A 6,441-nucleotide genomic window follows, 5' to 3' on the forward strand; every position below is an offset into this window, starting at 1 on the left:
AAAGGGAATATAAGGGAAGGGGGAAGAAACGTGTGGGAAATATCAGAAAGGGAGACAGAACGTAAAGACTGCTAACTCTGGGAAACGAACTAGGGGTGGTGGAAGGGGAGGAGGGCGGGGGGTGGGAGTGAATGGGTGACGGGCACTGGGGGTTATTCTGTATGTTAGTAAATTGAACACCAATAAAAAATAAATTAAAAAAAAAAAAAAAAGGAATACCTTCTCCGTTCCTTGGAGCCAACCCCCGGAAGGTGCCATCTCCTAAGGAGGCTCTGCCTCGACTTCATTGAGGGAGAATTGCCTAATGGACAAAAGGGAAAATGCGTGGCAACAGGAAGCCTTGTTCTGCGTTGAGGGCTGTTCAAAGGAACAGTCCTCACTGAACTGCAGCCTCGTGGGCCCTCAGATCCAACCTTGAGACCCCCTACCCAAGTCACTTCAACACTGTTCCTGAGAAGCCACTGTGTCTATAACGTGAGGGTAATGCTTGCCCTTCCTACTTCACAGGGTAAACACTGGAAAGCATTCGAGACGTTTTAAAGTGTGTACAGATACAAAGAATTAAGTCCTGTTACAAGGGAAGCTTTCTGGAGTGTTTGCCCAGGGCCCACAAATTTATACTTAATCACTCAGCTATTCCTATTTAGGGGCTAATTATAGAGGGGCGTATTACTGGAGTCTCTGGCAAAGGACTTGAGGAATCTTTGCCCTCATGGATCTCACACCACTTCCCAAACCCTCAGAATTCATGATCCTTTATGGTTTGATGTTACATCACTCACTCCAATTTAAATTGCTATTTCAGAAAGGATGACTTATATATATATGTACACACACACATTTCTTCCCTGTGAGAAAGCTGTGGAGGTGTTTGTGGAGGATGGCTTTAAAAACCGAACTGAGTTTCTCTTTTCTTGCTTGCTTGCTTTCATTCTCCCCTTCCTTCCTTCCTTCCTTCCTTCCTTCCTTCCTTCCTTCCTTCCTTCCTTCCTTGTTTAATTTTTCATTTTCCACTGTGATCCTTAGTTTTTTGAGTGTCAGTGATTATGTAACAAGAGAGATTGGATCTTCATTCTAGAGGACATACTATGTTGGATGTTGTGGATTTCTGGAAGACACATTTCCCCTGCTACTCCTTCCTTGTCTTTTCACCTTTCAAGAACAAGTTGCTTAAGAGAAACAAAAAGACTATTGCATATATATTTGGTTAGATGTTAGGCAAGAATAATTCCATGACCCCTGATTTCCATTTGCTTATAAGGGGAAGCAGTATGGTGTCGTTCAAACCGCTGTGTTGGAAATCCAGAGGCTTGCCTTTTGGTCCCAGTTTTGCAAGTAAGTGATCCTAGGCAAGTCACTTCACCTGTTTCCCCATCTATACAGTGAAGTAAGTTGGATACATTCCCAAATCCTTCTACATGTAGAAAATCACATGAATTAAAGGGCATGCCCCTAACACACTTAAAGCACTTCACCAGCTCTCTATTGTTCTCAGTATGGAGCCCAAACTCCTTAACTAATGGCCCACAAGAGTCTTCATAATCTATCATCTACCTCTCCAGTCTCTACTGCTGTGAGCAAGCTCTCTATGCTTTCAGCTAAAAGCAATCTTTTAGTGTCCCAGATTTGCTGTGTCCTCTTGCATTTGGCCTTTACCTAAGCTGGACTTCTTGCTTGGAATGATCTATCCTCCTTCCCTCCCTCTTTTGCACATGCCCCCAGTTTGCTGCCTAACCTCTATTTGTCCCTCTGGTGTCCACTTACCTGTCTGTTCCTTCAAGCTCCCTCCATGTCTGGAGAGACATGTTAGGCTAGTGTTAGTCACCTAAGCTCCCCAGAGCCCCCTGGGCTTCCTCTATCATCCCCCTTGTTGTGCGTGTTGTCACTGAGGACATACTTGCCTGCATACGATCATTAGAGCATAAAATCGAAGAGAGAGGGATGTGTCTTTCTTCTCATTGCCTCCTCAGAGACTAGTACTTAATAGGAATTCGGTAAATATGAGTTGAATCAATAATCAAAAGTAAAATCTTAGTATACATGTTGCCAATGAAATGTGTAGCCATCTGTCTACTGCCTTCAGATATGCTTCATGTCCAACCCCCGGCTGCACCATCAGCAATGAGAGGATTGAAGCTATCAGGCAAAAATTGCTTTCCCACTTGTAAAGCTGTGGCCCACGCACCGTGGTTTCATGTGTGGCAACACTGCCTTGTTTTTAGAAAAGTCTCAGGTCACTTAGGACATCCAAGTCTCCATTTAAAATTCGCAGATTCTCCTTCATAGAAACCAGTACTAGAGTATCTGGAATGGATATAAGGATTGGTTCTGGAGACAGAGAACGTAAATATTAATGTTAACAATAATGGCTAAAATGTTTTAGAATCAATAATAATTGTTTTCAAAGTAGGCTCCTGGCCCAGTGTGGAGCCCGCACATGGGGCTGGAACTCACGGCCTTGAGATCAAGACCTGAGCTGAAATCAAGAATCAGACACTTAACTGACTGAGGAACCCAAGTGCCCCTAGAATCACTAATAATTTTTTTTAAAGATTTAATTAATTAATTTATTTGAGAAAGAGAAAAAGGGAGAGAGTACAGGAACACAAGCAGGGGAGGGGCAGAAGAAGAGGGATTGAGAGAATCCCAAATTCAATCCGTGCTCAGTATGGAGCCTCCGGCAGGGCTCATCTCAGGACCCAGAGGTCATGACCTGAGCTGAAATCAAGAGTCAGAGGCTAAACCCACTGAGCACCCAGGTACCCCTCAATAATAAATTTTTAAAACAAGGAAAAGGGTATGAGATGGAGAGAAACTGTAAATAATACAAAAGAAGTCACTAAGTGCAATGGGCTTGCTACATGCAGTAGGCTCACACACTGGTGCGTGTAGTTAGCAGGAAAAGAGAAACTTGATGGTTTGTTTTGCAATTTACGTTGTCCGTAAGATAAGACCTGAGCACTTGCTCAAAATTGCCTCATTTTACAGATGAAAGAACTGGGGCCCAGAGAGGGGAAGAGTTGCCCAAGGCTGGTTGGACCCAGACCCAGGCCCTCCCATAGGAAACTGGATTGTCTATTTCCTTCTTTGAATATGGAATAATTTGTTAAAGCCTATGTTTTAAACTAACATTTATGAGATGTTTATTTGGGGCTAGCCTCTATGCTAAGTACTATCTATCTATGGATCGGCTCGTTTCATCCTTACGAAATCCTAAGAAACAGCCCTGTTATTTTATAAATGAAACATCGACAATGGATTTGCTGCTGAAAGATTGCAGCCTCATCCTGGGCCATTTGGAAATGCATGTCTCCCCTTCACACTGTCATTCTCTCATTTTGGTCATTTCTCACAACTTCTACAGAACTGGCCTCCCTTGAAGGTCAGATCTTTTACACATAACTTCATGGCAAAGAACATTTTATCCTTATTTAAACAAATTCTATATTCAATAATTTTAGATAAGAACTGTTAAGGAGGGTCGAGCATATTCTGAACAGGATCTGGAACACAGCAGTGTAGCCAAGGCCCAGGGGGCCCAGTGGTGCTGTGTTGTCAGAAGCTAGCATAATGAATCCTACAACCAGCTCCACAGAATGGTTGGGAGCATGGAATTTGGGGACAGATAGGTCTGGCTTCAAGCCCTCATCTGTCACTCACTAATTGTGGGACTATGAATTCTTTCCCTAATTTACTAAGCCCTCTTCTCATCTGTAAAATTGATCATAATAATAGCTATCCCTTGAATTCTTGGAAGGTTAAATGAAATAATAAATGTAATACATTAAGTGGAGTCATCATAAGTACTTAAAAATGGCTGTTTTTATTGTTATCATTATTATTATTAACATGGTTTGAATTTTAGTGTGACCTCTAGGAGGAATGCAGGACTTGGAAGGAGCTCTGAGTTCTAACCTCACCTTTGTTAAGTAGCTGTATGACCTCAGGCATGTTCTCTGTGTATCACTTCCCTTTTCTGTCTGGTCAGACCCATGCACTCCTGCTTTTATCCCAAAGCTGCTGAAAGATCCAACATCATCTTAGATGGGAAAATGCTTTGAGATATACAAAAAAGAAAAGCAAATGAATGTTTATATAGTTTGTCTCAGCTTATAGACACCCATGCCCCCATACGTGGTGTGGAGTAGTTTGAACAAAGTCCTGCTTCAACTCTGAGCATGAAGCCTCTTTTTTTGGCAGCACCCCTGTGGCTCTGAGATGCTGGCTGTGCGTGAGGAGCGAGTGCTGTGGTGCCTCTAGCCAGCCAGCTCTCACTTGCTGAGTTTCCCTTAGTATGTACCTTTTGCGGGATCCAACTGTATTAAATTACTTCAAACAGCCTAGGAAAATAAAGACAATTACAATGCCATTTAAAAAAAAAATGAGGGAGAACCTGGGTGGCTAGGTGGCTGAGCATCTGCCTTTGGCTCAGGTCATGATCCAGGGGTCCGGGAATCGAGTCCCACATGGGGCTCCCCCCCTGGGGAGCCTGAACTCCCTCTGCCTATGTCTCTCTCTCTCTCTCTCTCTCTGCATCTCTCATGAATAAATAAATAAAATCTTTTTTTTAAATTTAAAGACTTATTTATTTATTCATGAGAGACAGTGAGAGAGAGAGAGAGAGAGAGAGAGAGAGAGAGAGAGAGAGGCAGAGACACAGGCAGAGGGAGAAGCAGGCTCCATGCAAGGAGCCCGACGTGGGACTTGATCCCGGGTCTCCAAGATCATGCCCTGGGTGGAAGGAGGTGCTAAACTGCTGAGCCACTGGGCTGCCCCAAATAAATAAAATCTTTTAAAAAAAGTGAGACTTCAGGTTTTTCATCTTCCTTGGGTGCATCTCCCTGAAGAAACAGGGACCTCTCCAATGTGATAATCCAGAGCAGTCACAGTAGGGGTATTCTTCTCAGAGACCTAAACCACTGTGGAAACAAAGCCCCAGCAGGATTAAACAGCGTTGGAGTCCAAGAGGACAACTGTGCCATACTCAAAATCAGTCTGGAAAATGGAAAGGCACCAGAAACTCCTTCACAGCTCTAGATGGGTGTAGATGGGTGTGGGTAGAGGTGACCCTGGATGGTGAGGAATCACTATCCACTTGGCTCCTTCAGCTGATTGTCCTGTAACCTCGCTAGCACCTACTGCCTTTATCCTCAATGTTCCCAAGTCCTAATTTAAAAATAATGCAAAGAGGAACACCTGGGTGGCTCAGTGGTTGAGCCTTTGCCTTTAGTTCAGGGCATGATCTCAGGGTCCAGGATTGAGTCCTCCACTGGGATCCTTGCAGGAGGCCTGCTTCTCCCTCTGCCTATGCCTCTGCCTCTCTCTCTCTCTGTCTCTCATGAATCAATCAATCAATCAATCTTAAAAAAAAAATAAGCCCAGGTATTTAAAAAAATAATGCAAGGGAAGAATGGGGAATATAATGTATTTTTCTTGTTTTATTCTGGTTTCTCTGCCTGAAATGTTCTTCCAAACCCCCTCTTCCTTGGGAGCTCCCATTTACCCTTCAGGACAGCTCAAACATCACTTCCTCTGTGAAGTCCTCCTTGATCTCTTAGGTGTTTTTGCTCTTTGTCTTTTCACTATATTGTCATCACTGCTCCATCAGGTAAACCTACAGCATCCCCTTGCAATCACATTTGATTCTCATTATTTGGTACTTACATTTTATAAAGTTGCCATGGAGATGAGCACGAGGTGTTATACTGTATGTTGGCAAGTTGAATTTAAATAAGATATTAAAAAATAAAGTTGCCATGGACACTGAATGAATGATACTGAACCATTGCTCCTAGGGGAAGTATAGGGTTAGGTTCCTGTGAGCCCCTGGACCCAACATTTTCATTAACTGATCTATATATAACCTTGTTTTACACACATTTCTGTTGAAAAACTTTTATACCTTGTGGACTCATTAATGTTAAATTCACAGTTAACAGCATTATAACTCATGCCTGAATGAAACTTACGTAGCAAACATTTTCTTGGAAAGAGATGTCACAGCCTTCTGGCTCTTAGCACCACTACACAGCACTTCAGCTCTATGCTTAAGGGTCATTTTAAGCAGCAAAATGACCAAAAAAAGTACACAAGTGCAAAATGTGGCACTAAACAGACCTCCAAAAGGATACCTGTTTAGAGTATGATTGCTAAAATGTGAAGGCAGAGCACTACCTTGTCCGACCTCAGCTGGGAATGTGTGTGTAGGGCGACACATTTTTCACAGCTCTGGCATGGGCACACCATGGATGACTATGAAAGTACTGATTTGGGAGTTATAAATAAATTTCAGTGAGTAGGCAAATTTGCAAGTCCAGAATCTGTAAATAATGAGCATCAACTGTATTTGTTTCTGTGTTGGACTTCTGTTAGTAGTAAAGGGGCTTCTTAAAGGAAGGATGGTGTCTGTACTAGATGTCTTTTCTTTCTCCAAACCCCCTC

Source organism: Canis lupus, chromosome 4 (assembly GCF_011100685.1).
Source record: "Canis lupus familiaris isolate Mischka breed German Shepherd chromosome 4, alternate assembly UU_Cfam_GSD_1.0, whole genome shotgun sequence".
Taxonomy (NCBI): Eukaryota; Metazoa; Chordata; class Mammalia; order Carnivora; family Canidae; genus Canis; species Canis lupus.